We start from the raw sequence: 16,744 nt of genomic DNA on the forward strand, positions 1-16,744 counted from the left end.
CTTGTGTATATAGTACAACACACAGTCTCAGGCCTGTAGTATCTTGTATATAGTACAACACACAGTCTCAGGCCTGTAGTACCTTGTATATAGTACAACACACAGTCTCAGGCCTGTAGTACCTTGTATATAGTACAACACACAGTCTCAGGCCTGTAGTACCTTGTATATAGTACAACACACAGTCTCAGGCCTGTAGTATCTTGTATATAGTACAACACACAGTCTCAGGCCTGTAGTACCTTGTATATATAGTACAACACACAGTCTCAGGCCTGTAGTACCTTGTATATAGTACAACACACAGTCTCAGGCCTGTAGTATCTTGTGTATATAGTACAACACGCAGTCTCAGGCCTGTAGTATCTTGTGTATATAGTACAACACACAGTATCAGGCATGTAGTACCTTGTGTATATAGTACAACACACAGTCTCAGGCCTGTAGTACCTTGTGTATATAGTACAACACACAGTCTCAGGCCTGTAGTACCTTGTATATAGTACAACACACAGTCTCAGGCCTGTAGTATCTTGTGTATATAGTACAACACACAGTCTCAGGCCTGTAGCATCTTGTGTATATAGTACAACATACAGTCTCAGGCCTGTAGTATCTTGTATATAGTACAACACACAGTCTCAGGCCTGTAGTATCTTGTGTATATAGTACAACACACAGTCTCAGGCCTGTAGTATCTTGTGTATATAGTACAACACACAGTCTCTGGCCTGTAGTATCTTGTGTATATATTACAACACTTTTACTGTTCCTGTTAAAATCCTACTGATTTTTTCACAATACCAACAATAAGTTATCTTCCATATCTACAAAATGTTGTTGTATTATATAACATATGTGTAAATTATTAACAAAATAATTATGTACTAATTTGTGCTCCATACATACAACATTCAAACACAAAAGCACTGCACCATAATTTCAATAATACCTCACAATGCTTGTTGACAAATTGTTTTTTGTGTAAATTTGCCTAACAAAATATGATATATCGTGTTTACAGGACCATTTCAAGCTTCAAAGTTTGGCAGAATGTTTCATGCAATGACGAAACTCTATGGACGGAAATCAACAAGATGGACAAAACATTCAGGACGGCCAAGGGACAAAATTCTCTGTGACATCACAGCACAACAATCTCACTTTCCTCACAGCATGTCATTCACGGGACGAAGATCTGATTTTCCTCATAACTTAGTATCACAGAATAAGGTGCTACCCTTCCCACAAGTCATCACGGGGGAAAGGGTGCTACTCTTCCCACAAGTCATCAAGGGGGAATGGGTGCTACTCTTCCCACAAGTCATCACGGGGGGAATGGGTGCTACTCTTCCCACAAGTCATCAAGGGGGAATGGGTGCTACTCTTCCCACAAGTCATCACGGGGGAAAGGGTGCTACTCTTCCCACAAGTCATCAAGGGGGAATGGGTGCTACTCTTCCCACAAGTCATCACCTGAGAAAGAATCTTCCAACGAATCATCACTGAGAAAAATACCACAATCCTCCTATGTCATCATTAGGCATTGGCCTCACTTTTGGACACAGTGACAAGAATCCCAGTTTCCATGTAACGTACGTATGTCATTGTCTAAAAACACTGGTAACCTTAGGATCATTCTTCAGAGGACCAATGTTCACATCCTGGTTACAGTACCTGTAACAGAGAAAAGAGAGGTTAGAAGCTTAATAATATTGCTTCTGATAAAATGATGGAAATTAAGCAATCTATTAATGAATGGTGACCTGATTGAGTAGGGGTAGAAATCATGATATTGTAATGCAGATCCTAACATAAACCTACTGCTTGTAGGTCACGGAACACATGGCAAAACAAAGCTTCTTTTTATCTGACTGGTTATGCTACTGATGTATTCAATATTTATTCCATGGAATATATAGTGGGAGTCTAAGACCCGGCAGGTTAGAACACCTACTAGGAATTAGTTCTAGAATTGCCAATCGGGGCATAATAGTTGAAAAGACAGCATTACGTAATAGTTGAGAGCTAATCACAATACACTATTATTAGGCTTAGAATCACCATAGCAAAAAAAAAAAAAACAAAGACCAGTAATTTTACCTGCCTAAGAAAGAATCATAACTATTTATAATTAATCAGCAAAGTAGACAGACAGTTTGAAATGATTATTTCTTGTATCGGTCTGTAAAGTAAACAGACTGTTTTGAATTATTGTTTCTTGTACCGGTCAGTAAAGTAGACAGACTATTTTTCATCATAATGGTGTCTTGTACTGTGAAAATAAGTCTGTATACAGTATAGGTTTTACTTCTGTGAAAATACGTCTGTATACAGTATAGGTTTTACTTCTGTGAAAATACGTCTGTATACAGTATAGGTTTTACTTCTGTGAAAATACAATGTAAGTCTGTATACAGAATAGGTTTTACTTCTGTGAAAATACGTCTGGATACAGAATAGGTTTTACAAGATACAAATGAGCGTTTATTATATAATAGCTAAGATTTAGGTTTCTCAAGAAAAGACATTCATCATGAGGTACGAGTCGCTGATCTATAAACATTTCAGTCTGTAGACATAATATACATATCACAAGTTGCAGCTGGCAGATGTAATATGGTCCATCAGGAACCAGATTTATGGGAACTAAAATACACAGTACAGCGAGACAGGCTTTAAAATAGTGAAGTATATCCCATTAAAACAGAACCTTCTGCACATTTGTCACCATTCAGTAACTTTATATCTACCGTATTAAAACATATAGTTTCAAATTTCTAAGGAATCTTCCGACCTCCTCCCTGTTAAACTGACCCCAATTAGGTGTAGGGTCCTTCCTGGTACTGTCATCGTTTGGACGACTTTCATAGCAGTGACCCTGGGTAGAGTTGTCTACCTTGATTGGGATATTCGTATGCAATGTGTATACAGGTTTTATTTGTTCATTTTGCTTGAAATTTACTCCCATCATGAAATCAGATAAACAACAATTGACTTAATTTTTTTATTATTTTTATTTTTCTTAATTTCTTTTCTTTATTGCAGGTGGGAGATGGAAAACAGAATTCATTTGTCTATGAAAATAACAATTTGATTCCTACAGCTGCCCTAGCATTTCTACATAATTTGGTAGAAATTGTACGCTCTGTGAATACCTCTATGACAACTGGTAGGCTACACCCCATAATTACTGGTAAACGCCAGTGTATCGAGTGTTTATTAGATTTTATTTAGGTGGAATATCCTGTTAACTTCTGCTGTCTTAGGTACGGGAGCTTTGACCTAGACCTTTGACCTTCTACACTCCCTAGTTACGACCTTCCTATAACATGATGATGATGGTGTCTTATGTCGTTGCTAAGTGTCAACAAGAAACATTCTGAACACAACAATCAAGTACGGTAAATATTCTTGAATCTGAATTAGAGAAAAATTATCTCACAAGGTCTACTATATTGTTTATGTGATACTAATTCTTGCCAAATGTGTATGTCAGTGTAGATTTAAAAAAAAATGATTATTATAAAAGCCCTCTTTCTGTTTTTTATTCTTAAAATGAAACTGTTTGTATCATAAATACCTTAGAAATCTAAATATGTGATGTACAACAAGAGGCTCAGTATGAAAAATCAATCCAATTATGATTAACAGAGTAACAAGCTAAACCACTTGAACAGGTTCACTATCACAGATCAGGTTCAACTATCACTGATCAGGTTCACTATCACTGATCAGGTTCACTACCACTGACAAGGTTCACTACCACTGACAAGGTTCACTATCACAGATCAGGTTCACTATCACAGATCAGGTTCACTATCACTGACCAGGTTCACTATCACTGACCAGGTTCACTATCACAGATCAGTTTCACTACCACTGATCAGGTTCACTATCACTGACCAGGTTCACTATCACAGATCAGTTTCACTACCACTGATCAGGTTCACTATCACAGATCAGTTTCACTACCACTGATCAGGTTCACTATCACTGACTAGGTTCACTATCACAGATCAGGTTCACTATCACAGATCAGTTTCACTATCACTGAACAGGTTCACTATCACAGATCAGGTTCTCTATCACTGATCAGGTTCACTATCACTGATCAGGTTCACTATCACTGATCAGGTTATCACAGATCAGGTTCACTATCACTGATCAGGTTCACTATCACAGATCAGGTTCACTATCACTGATCAGGTTCACTATCACAGATCAGGTTCACTATCACAGATCAGGTTCACTATCACAGATCAGTTTCACTACCACTGATCAGGTTCACTATCACTGACCAGGTTCACTACCACTAATCAGGTTCACTATCACAGATCAGGTTCACTATCACAGATCAGTTGCACTACCACTGATCAGGTTCACTATCACTGACCAGGTTCACTATCACAGATCAGTTTCACTACCACTGATCAGGTTCACTATCACTGACCAGGTTCACTATCACAGATCAGCTAGGTTCTCTATCACAGATCAGGTTCACTATCACTGATCAGGTTCACTACCACTGATCAGGTTCACTATCACTGATCAGGTTCACTATCACTAATCAGGTTCACTATCACTGATCAGGTTCACTATCACAGATCAGGTTCACTATCACAGATCAGGTTCTCTATCACAGATCAGGTTCACTATCACAGATCAGGTTCACTATCACTGATCCGGTTCACTATCACAGATCAGTTTCACTACCACTGATCAGGTTCACTATCACTGACTAGGTTCACTATCACTGACCAGGTTCACTATCACTGACCAGGTTCATAATCACGGATCAGGTTCACTATCACTAATCAGGTTCACTATCACTGATCAGGTTCACTATCACTGACCAGGTTCACTATCACTGATCAGGTTCACTATCACGGATCAGGTTCACTATCACAGATCAGGTTCACTATCACAGATCAGGTTCACTATCACTGACAAGGTTCACTATCACAGATCAGGTTCACTATCACTGACCAGGTTCACTATCACAGATGAGGTTCGCTACCACTGATCAGGTTCACTATCACTGATCAGTTTCACTACCACTGACCAGGTTCACTACCACTGATCAGGTTCACTATCACAGATCAGGTTCTCTATCACATATCAGGTTCACTATCACTGACCAGGTTCACTATCACAGATCAGGTTCGCTACCACTATCAGGTTCACTATCACTGATCAGTTTCACTACCACTGACCAGGTTCACTATCACTGATCAGGTTCACTATCACAGATCAGGTTCACTATCACTGATCAGGTTCACTATCACTGATCAGGTTCACTGTCTCTGATTAGGTTCACTATCACTGATCAGGTTCTCTATCACAGATCAGGTTCATTGTCACTGATCAGGTTCACTATCACAGATCATCAGTTTCACTAATCACTGACCAGGTTCACTATCACTGACCAGGTTCACTATCACTGATCAGGTTCACTATCACTGATCAGGTTCACTATCATTGATCAGGTTCTCTATCACAGATCAGGTTCATTGTCATGGATCAGGTTCAACATCACTGATCAGGTTCACTATCACTGATCAGGTTCACTATCACTGATCAGGTTTACTATCACAGATCAGATTCTCTATCACTGACCAGGTTCACTATCACTTATCAGGTTCACTGTCGCTGATCAGGTTCAATATCACTAATCAGGTTCACTATCACTGACAAGGTTCACTATCACGGATCAGGTTCAACATCACTGATCAGGTTCACCGTATTAAATTGCATGATAATTTAAAGACCCATTGTTTATGAAATCTAAAGGCTATAAAGCTTTACATATTTATAACATATTTCACTGCTAAGTTTTGTTCTATTTAATATTGCTTCTTCAGAAAACGACATTTCTAATTTATCACAGGTATAAAACACCAACTATACTGTACATCTCACATTATATCTGTCAAGTTTGAATATTGATATTCTCCCATATAAGGAAATTTGACTCTGTTAGCCCTTTCATGTCTTCAGTTAAACATCTTTACAAAGTACTGACAAAAGTGGTTGGTTTTAACACTAGGTTGTGATACAGACAACAGGCCTTTGTTTTATTGCGACCAGTCTGGGTTACTACCATGCTTGTGTCCAGACTAGGTCAGAGTCACAAAGATGTTTATCAACAGTGTATGATACACAAAGTAATCCAAGCTTCACAGTATAGTTTGTAAATACAGATATTCAAATAAGAAAAAAACAAAAATCAATAAAATATTTGGCAAAACTCAATAAAAATTTTAAGTTGAAACAGTAACATACAACACATGGAATTAGACCGATATAAATCTCTGTATACACAACCATGAAGGAAATAATGGTTTTTATTGAACTTTTTAAAAGTACAGTTATAAGCTTTCCTGAAACTGATAATGATTATTATATATTCTTATAATCTTAAGACCTATTGTTGAATTAAATATATAGTGACTTATTAAATTATTCTAAAAGACCAGACAAGACATTCAAATACAGTCATATAGATACATTGTATGTACATGTAAAGACGAGTCACCTGAGTCTGAAATGAATTCCAATACATTATACTGCACTGCCAGAACACTTAACTATTTTGGATTTATATAAAACATATTATGCAAATCATTAATAAAGTTTAAATACTAAATGCAAAACAGCATTATTGATAAAAACAGTATTTAAAAAAAAAAAAAAAAAATGCAGGATTTAGCAGGGACACTTAATTTGCCAAACTGTACATATTCATTTGTGCATCAAAACTATAACCATGATGCTCTATTTAAGGATTAAACTGTCTTTTTTTGGTGTCTATGGTCGCCAAAAAAGACAGTTAAATGCTTATATTTACATTCTCAACATATTTTTTTGTTATTTTTGAAAATTAAAATTGAATTAGCACAAAAAATGCCAATAGTCAGCAACTTCGTCAATGGGGTTCGACAAATGGAACAGCCTATCTTTTTAAAAGTCATTTGTCAAACAAAAAAGTGCATTGAAATAATCTGAAAAAACACAGTCTGTTCAATTCTTTGTATTATTTGTGTAACAATATTGTTTAAAATTTCTTTTTGATACTTTTTAATTTACATAAAAAAATGACATTATTATATATATATAGTCCTAGGCTTTTTTTTCTCTTAGAGCCATATATAATTGTTTACGTTAGTTACAAGTAGTTCCGGTGGGTGAATACATTCATGTGCGGCATGGATTGATGTCACGTTTTGGGTGTCAATTATGCTCACATAGACTACAAATCTTTTTTACTTAGTTTATATATATCGTGGCTTTGCCACCAAAATGTAAATATATATATATATAAACACTTCTATTTAATCTCTTCTCATGAGATACATTAACTACACGACTGTGTTATTATATTGTATCTAAATACTGCTATAATCTGATATGACATAACTTTCTGAATTATTTGTAATTTCCCACACATCTCATCATATCCAGTCCCATTAGGGATAGAGATGTCAAGAGATCCAGACCAGGTATCGTCTTCGATTGGAAAGTTTGATTATTAAGTTATACACCCCCAGAGTAAACATTGACATCATTAATTTAAGGATATGAAATATTACTAATATGTTTAAACGTATCTAGGAATACGCCCCTCAAAATCAATTACTGGGGTTATTTATGCCAACAATTGACATCGTAATCGAGTGTAAAATTTTAATGTATGCATCAAGACCCTATCATTCCGTATCAAGCTGTGACATCATAATCCTCCAAACGTTTGGCACAATATACAATAGTTTTAGCATATACATGGAATGTCTTCTTAACAACCGTGACAAGAATGATCTGTTGTTCGGGTACAGATGGAGGAATACGATAAGAATGTCTCACTACCTTGTGAAAATATCTCCTTTTAATCTCCACACATCACCTACAGAAGAGCCAGTGTCGATTATCACTAGTTTTCAGCTGACATCGAGGTAGACTGGGCCTTGTATTAAAAGGACAAATTTCGGGTTTTATTAAGGTAGAATGGATTCTCATTCATAACATAGAATTTTGTACGGATGAGATTCACCCCGGGGCAGGGGAAAAATCACAAGGGGCATCAGATTTCTTGTATAGTATGAGAGTATGTGCACTCGGGTTGATCTTCTCTCGTTCTTTCACCTGTGGACAATCATAGGAGATATGATATTAAATAATGGCGACCTATTCTTGAGGCGTCGACGGAGAATGTTTACATGGACTAGAATTAAGGCAGATCATATTCACATTAAATACACACCCACCGCCGTCATCATTCAGGTAAATATTTGTCGGAAAAAATAATTTATTTTCGTATTTGCTTTTCAACACTAATAACTGTTATTATGTCTGAAATGCTTTGAAGATCTCCGAGTCAGAATAACAGCAAACATGTAATTGGACCGAGAAAATCTAAACTCCGAGGAGTTTCAAAGATGATCCATATAACCATACCGTGTTTAATGAAACCCCGAGAAAACGACTAACTTTTTAGCAAACTAGGCCAAAAATTGACACTGGGTTATGTAGTCTGAGCACCGTAACAGAGTATTTGACCATTACTCTGATTCCTTACAGTGTTAATTTTGCTATAATTAAGATTGTGGATATGTTGACTAACAGCTATTTAAGACCTATCATCATTATCAACCCCGATCTCTATTTAAACACGAAGGCTCGTGATTTTTTACCATGAATTTAGATATAAATTGTATTGCTTTAAGCTATAAATTAGTCATTATGGTATCTGTGCGTGAACAAAACCTGAATATTTGTACACACATATCTTAATCCCTATGCAAGAAATATGTACGAGTAGAAAAGGTCAAAATAGTAAAAATAATCTTTATTTACATGATATTTGTTTTATCATCATTAAGATATTAAGACTGATAAGAGACAGATATGATATATATTTGTTTACTAACAGACACAACTGTAAACAAATAACTGCTAACTTACTCCACTTATCAGACAGATATCTACTATGTACATTCATGTACTCTATAGCATTCCTATGTAATAGATAAAAGATCACTTCAACTTGATCACAATTTCACCTGGTGAATTCAAACTTAATTTTATTCTCTAGTCCCTTTTTTTTTGTTTTTTTCCCTCTTACTACCACAAGTATTTTTAGTTTGGCAACTATATAGCTAGAGGTCTGTATGATATAATCAACAAAGGGCAATAACTCTGTAGGGAGGTAACTAGAGGCGTTCTAGCTGGCATCCCAAATAATACATGTATTTACATGCAAACTTTGGTACTTGTGGTGAAACAGTAGATGAAATATGCCCATTGATAATGATGAAAATAAATTAAAGAAACAAATTAACAAATTAGTTACCTTGTACTTGATTTCAAACCCTATATTTAAATTGACATTTTTATTATGTACCAATGCTACTACTTCTTATGAATAAAAGAATATTTAAATCCATCTGTCTCAGAGATGGTGACAGACTTAAAGTGTCCTAACTTATAGTCTGATACACAATATTTATAACTCAAACCCAGAACACAGAATTTACAGTTGGTAGACTAAAACAGACTCATCTAAATTTATAATGTCTAAACAGTAATTCCAAAATCAATGAAAGACAAAACATGCAGTTAAAGTTTCACATTTAAATTACCCTGCCAATTTCAAAAATACTTCCAATTGTTAAATGAAAAAAAAAAAAAAAAAATCTTGTGACAAATTTCAATGACTGTCAGCAATATGTCATATTTTTTACCTGAACATATAATTCATTCACAAATTATCATTTGTCAAATTCAAAAGTTTGGAATATCGTTGGCATAAAATTGTCTCCTGAGAAAATATTAAAGGTTTTCGGTTTCATAAGATTTGCAACCTGTCAAATTGAATGGAATTTTAAGGTCACTCACGAACAAAGAATCTTGACTTGTGAAAAATTTCTTAATGAGGAGAGTCGGTTGTTGAATTGACCCCCCTGGTACCAAAGGCCCATTAGGCCCAGAGCTGGATAATTGCGGCAATATTCTTCATATTGTACTGGCAAAGACCTCTTGACTGCATATGCTAATGATGTTGGCCATCACTAGAGTGTATACAATCCAAATTCCCCCAAAATGGCCCTTATTTTGTTAACACGACAATCACACACCATATCAAATTACCTGTAATAGCAATCAAGAGCCTTGGGTTTCTAAGTTAAACAGGAATTACTTGAGCGTGAAGGAAACAACAATGAGCATTTTTAACGACTCTGACTTGTATATAACATTGATCATCATGAATTTGCATTTTTCTTCTTCAGAAAATTTAACTGTTATTCTTTTGAAAATATGACAGAAACACTTTTGGAACCTTCGTTTTATATCTTGTTAGCTATTTTTGGAATGAAATGTCAGAACTGTTGAGAACCAAATTTATCCCAAAATACCATGATATGGTACCAATCAATAAACGATTAAAGACAATTAATGCACACTAATTATTGTTAATTTCTGAAAATAATCACAAACTTTAAGAAATGTTTGGTATCATATACAATTATGAAGAAAAAAAAAAGAAATAAAATAAAGAAATTCTTTCAGATTTTCTGTATTCATTATTGGGTTCTCAAAGTCTTCCAATTATTTTCCTTATTGTATTCATACTCCAAACAATGCACCATATATCTGAATATGAATTTAAAAACATTAATACAAACTGAATATAGACTTATAAAAGTAACCGCTACAATTTTTTCCCCCCAGTGAAGATGTCTTGAGACTGATAAGATTTGGACAAGATTATGCTACATCTATAAATAGCCCTTATAAACATGTCTTTTATACATCTGCCATCAAAATCATTTGAATGATCGGCAGATTCCCTGATGGTATAATTTATTACCATGATCTGAGTGGTAGAGATGCCGTGCTCAAGATAAGGGACATTACCTAGCTACCTAGCCGACACCCGAAAACACAATGCCAGACCAGACGACTCGACTTCCATACCCATAAGATAATCAGATGCACATCTTACAAACCCGCCCAGAACTTGGGAGTATTAAACGATCTGTCAACTTAATTAACAGAATTTTTTTTTCATAACAAGCCCTTTTCCTTCCTGTCTAAAAATCATCAACCCAATTATCTAAATCCTAATGCAATATTTTTTTATTCAATCCTACTAATGTGTATCAAATTTCAAATTGACTTTTGCTTACTGTAAACATGATAATTTTAGGGGGGGGTGGTTAATTTCGCAATTTCAATATGTAATATGTAAACTATACGCGTGGGGGTAATTTTAGCGATCAATTCACTTTTGCATGTTGTTCAAGATTACGCAAATTGCTATCAAAATAATATGTGTTGGGGAAATTTTCGGGAACAAAAGGAGTCAACGTAATTAGCGTAAATTTCCCCCGCGCGTAAATTTCAACATTTACAGTATTGAAATATCTCAAGTAAAATGCATGTTTAAATTCATGGTTTTCTTATCTTTTAAAGCCCAACAAGCTGAATTAGAAAAAAATTACAGGATTCACAAAATTTTTAATTTAATACCTCCATTATGACAGTAAGTCAAAATGGAATTCAAGATTAGAGTGTACCAAGATGAACATTTGTATTGCTTCAAAACATTTTTATGACTGAAGGTATAAATATAAAAGTTCAAGTTCTTATTCAATCTAAGATGGGTAATCTGCTGAATTCTTGTTTTTTCTATCTTTAAATTCAAGAACGTAGAATTGACTAAAACTGTGATCATCACAAACAATGAGTTTGTATGTGTTTGTTCCACCCCACATATCTAGGTACTATTACAATACTTACAAGGATTGACTTTAATTTAAATTACTTCAGATTTTAAGATTTTTATGTCACAAATCAACAATGAAACAAAATATTAAAACAAGTCCAAGATGATGGTATGAGACATTGACATCTGGTTCTTAAAGATCCTAATATATCAAAATGAAATGGACAAACACATGTCACACTTTTTGTTGATGGCAAAAGGTCTAAAGATTTAATATGCTAGTTCCAGCCACAACCATGAGTCTTAATCCTGTTGAGAGCACCGAACATGTCTTATTTAAATAACTTTTACATAAATCACGATTTAATTTGGACGAGAAAAAGTGAAGATTATCTGTGTAGCTAAAAAACCAGCAGTGTTAATACTACATCAATAAAGAAATACTGCAAAGTTATAAAAATAACCTCAAAACAAGCACAGAATACTTTTAAAAGTCCGTAAAACTCTAGCGTCCATGCATTAAGTTAAAAAAATAACACATCAAAAAGTCCCTAATACCAGTACATGAGCTTATGCTGTTGATAGTTTCAGAAAGGCACAAGGATCTTCATAAAAGCGGGATATTCTTCTGTCAAACACATGCACGATATCCAAATATCAATGCATGTGTTTGTGCCCATAAAGGAAACTAATGGCTTCTTGAAAATAGAAGGCAGTGTTTTCATGAATGATTTCACATAGCTATATAGCTGGCATAAAAGTAGGATATTACAACGACGGGGTGTCCTTTTTGACAAAATCCGATTGACAGATTTTTTTTAGGGAGAGCAGACACTGAAATCGAGCCGTCTGTTAAGCGTGGTACTAATCCCTTAACGAGAATACAACCAAAGGATGAACAGCCCTTACCTGATTTCTAATTCAGCAGTTTTACGGAGCACTCACAGCTTTATATAAAAATATCATTAACTAATCAAAAGAAGTTAATATTCTGAAATATTTGCCATCAGTTGTTCTTCTTTTTAAGTTAGAAGAGTATATATTGATTGTTTTAATTGTTCGAATGAACAAAAATTGTATTACAAAACTTGCTTCTAACTTTCTAGACTGATGATATAAAGCTCACCATGCTTCGATGTTTTGAACCAAAAGGTGAATGAAAGAAAAATTTTTGCGGTTACAGAAGGACAAGGTATCGTTACGATTGAGTATGTGATCTCGTGGATTTACTTGAAGACCGCAAAACCCATTCAGTATAATTGACGGCCACAGCGAAACAGTATAGAACTGTAGCTCTGAGCACGGGGCAGCCATGCAGCTTCTTCCAGGCATAAAACAGGATCTTCGCTGATTGTCGACAGTTCTACAGAATGAACATCAACTTAATATTAGATATTCAGTGTGCTTAATCGGACGAATTTATCTTAAATACTACTGAATGGGACGTCTTCAATCTGCTTGCCATTTGAACCCTCAGTTTGGCCGTTTTACGATACTTCTAGGCCACCTATAATGAAACTAGTACATTGTGTGTATGGCTCGTCTGTAGCCTACAAACACGCTGACAAAATATAGATCATCACCAAATGCTATCAATGCCAGACCTGAAAGATCAGTCAATTTTTCCCCTATTTATACGGACAAATGATGCTACCAATGTGACCATGCTGGTCCATTTTGCCGACATTTCATAGCTAAGTCACAGATCTGTACAGAGGATAAAGACCCTTTCCTGTGTGGCAATACGCAGAGATATGATCCCTATAATGATTGCCCACGTGAATATATATAGACTCAATTTGTATTGGTATCACCAGCAATAATCATACAGAGATTTATTTCTCATCTTAGTCATGATAATGTTTGCATTTTAGGGACAATCATTCATATCAGATAATTATAGTCACTGGTTTGACAAACTGTAATTCCTGAATTTAGCACCCATGGTGGTTTTTTTTCAGACAGCAAAAGAAATGTAAAATTCCAACTAAAGCAAGCTATGGTATAAAATAACTGCAGATGATGCACATAAGCCTGAAATGTGAGTAACTGTATGGGGTCCAGAGAGTAATACAAAAACATGCATTTGATCAGATTTAAGTGGTACTTAAGGATATGTATATTTACCACTATTTTTTTGTTTTTTATAAAATTTCACTAAAATTACATGCTCTGTAATACAGAAATTATACTCTAAAATCACTTTGTCCATACAACATGACTTCAGCTAAGCTAAAAAAATGTATCTGGCCAATTTGTTTTACACAAACCTGGTAGCATTATCCAGTCTAGCTAGAGCCCAGATTACAGTATGTTGTCTGTTTTCCCTGATCTTAAAGGATTTCATTAATTGCCTTCTTTTTGGAGCTAAAGTCATGTGATCATGCAATTTCGCTGTTTCATATTACATTGTAGTAACATATATCGAGATTCGTGATATTTACTTCAAATTAATTTATGATTTCAAAAAGTCAAATAAAAATGATTTATGACAATTTGAAGAAAAGCTTATATGATATTTCCTGATTCATTTTGATTTCTTGAGCAATATAGTGCGAGGTTATAAATATATCTCTTTGTGTGGAATATTTCCAGTATGAACATTCAATAACCTTTTCACTGGCTAGTGATCAGAATGAAATGGATATATTCAGATTGTAATTGGAGTTGAAATTGGAAATTTTAGAATTGTGCAAAACATCATTAGAATGAATTTCTACAGCATGATACCCGTCAAGAAGATGATAGTAATTAATAAACTGATGTATAGGAATCTATCAAGAATTATTAAAATTTTAATAGTATTTCTTTTCAGTACATGTTTACAAAACAAACTCTGTCATCTGAATTTTTTAAATGGAGTTCTTTAATTGATAGGGAAAACCAAGGTAACATGTAAGGCCAGTAATAAGCTTCAAATATCCAATTATTCTAATACAAATTTTTATTCAATAATAAAAAAAATAGAGAACTTCAAAATATCGTACATATGACATAACATCTTGGTTTACTTATCAGTGTGAACAACTCATCGACCTAAATCTTCCGTCTACCTCGATCACAAATAACATCCGGTAATTACTATTCTCAAAATCGTACATCAGCGACAGGTGACTTTTAAAAGAATTCCTTAATTGCTAAGACTCAGGTGAGGCCTTCGGGGCCAGGCACATATTACCACGTACAGAAAGACTGACTAAATGTTGTACTCTAAGCATCCATTCATGAATACCTCAGTTTAACAGAAAAAAGCAATTCTAAGCTTACTTAATTAAACATGAGGTAAATAAATTGAATAAAAATAAACTTGATTGTAAGAATAACATCATACAGGTCAGATTTTTGTTGTTTTAAACTGATTAATACATAATCCAATTTGATAAATTTCTAAAGTCGTTGAATAATATAAATTGAGTTTACTAACATTGGAATGTTATATTTTAGTGATTAAAGCTAAGCAAACTTGGATGGAGTCAGCAGGACACTTTGTACTGTGTGACACTGTTTGGTGCACTAAAGGCCCGATCTCCTCCGGTTATATTTCCACTTTAAAACTACTTCTTCTTTTGTATCTTTTCATTCCACTTACAACAGTCTTATTATAAAGATGTTCATTTACCTAGTTTAACTATCGGCCAACCCTTCCATTACATTTTTCATTTTTTCTCTCGTTATACATACCAAACTGTTATTGGGTATAGATACGTCCACCCTGCGGGGATCAAGATTGTGACAATTCACCTTTGAAACATTTGCTGGAAACACTTAAGTCAGATATATCCCATTGCTAAGTTGAAAAGATTCACACGACTTAAATCAACACAGAAAATGGAAGGTTTTAATATTTATTTGCTATTTGTAAACTTTTCTCCATGAATAAGTGAAATGCATCGGATTTGAATCTTTGAAAGATAATGGTACACAATTGTTCTGCTCAAGCGATCACATCCTAGATGGGTAAACTCATAGAGTTCAAATTAGGTCTCAGCTCAATGATATCACAAATATTTTAACCAAGAATGGCAAAAACGAAAGTGGTTAAGTCGGATAACTACCTAACTGTAACATCTGATTCATAGCTGTATATAGTTGTCAGTATCAATCTATTACTCAATCACTAAATTATACCTTCTTAAGTTTGAAAACTGATCTATTTCATTGAGGTTAAGGAATTATCAGACATAATTGAAGCAGATAAATCTTTATTCAAAACGATTTCTATTTTTTGTTGAATTACAAAATCTCACTATAATACCTAGTATATTAATCAATCATAATATTGTCTATCCTATTTTCCAATCCACAATTTTTACAATCTAAGAAATGTTCACATTTTGAAAGCTTAAATGATTGAAAGTTTTAATCTGTTATATTGAGTTTATATACACTCAATCAAGAATGTTTATCCAGCGTTTTAATACTCCAAAAAACATCATACATATTAACTTACATTTGTTTTATTGATATCACATGTTATATATACTGAATAATATAAGTTACATCCAGGTGTTGTTTTTTTTTTAAATCTTAGTTTCTTTCATAGTTTTTTTGTTGTTGCTGTCAGTTGCACTTTTGACTCAATGTTACAGTTATTACGGGAATAATCTCATTAGCTTATAGCCATTGAACAGTTATAAATGTTTATAATTAATGTAGTCCTAATGATTCTGTATTAACAAAACTTTATAATACAGCCAGAACAATTCACCACCATTACCAGACACATCTTTTTGTGTTGAAGATGATGTCCTATAATAATTTTAGATTTCTTGAAAGAGAGGTATCTAAACTATTTTCAAAAAGATTTGTTTAAAACATACTTATTCTACAAAAACCTACTTTTCTCACCTAGTTTTAAGATAAGAGAGGTGTCAATGAAAAGCTTTTGAAATATTTGAGAATTCACTTGTTTGTAAGAATTCTGACAATGTGTCCATTCCTATTGTACATGTAGAAACAGGCATGTATGACGAGATGATGGATAGATGTCAACTCTCCATGACAACATCACAGATGGCA

At 34.3% G+C, this 16,744-nt stretch overlaps 1 protein-coding gene across 2 annotated transcripts in view; it reads right to left on the reverse strand.

Annotated features, from left to right (window-relative positions):
• Nucleotides 1-927: 927 nt before the first annotated feature.
• Nucleotides 928-16,744, reverse strand: part of LOC117317578 (protein PTHB1-like) — a 69,153-nt gene continuing 53,336 nt past the window's right edge. For both annotated transcript variants that reach the window (XM_033872415.1, XM_033872414.1), the window contains one exon: nt 928-1,677. The gene's annotated coding sequence lies outside the window, so the exon portion shown is untranslated. The remainder of the gene's footprint in view (nt 1,678-16,744) is intronic.

This window comes from Pecten maximus, chromosome 19, assembly GCF_902652985.1.
Source record: "Pecten maximus chromosome 19, xPecMax1.1, whole genome shotgun sequence".
Taxonomy (NCBI): Eukaryota; Metazoa; Mollusca; class Bivalvia; order Pectinida; family Pectinidae; genus Pecten; species Pecten maximus.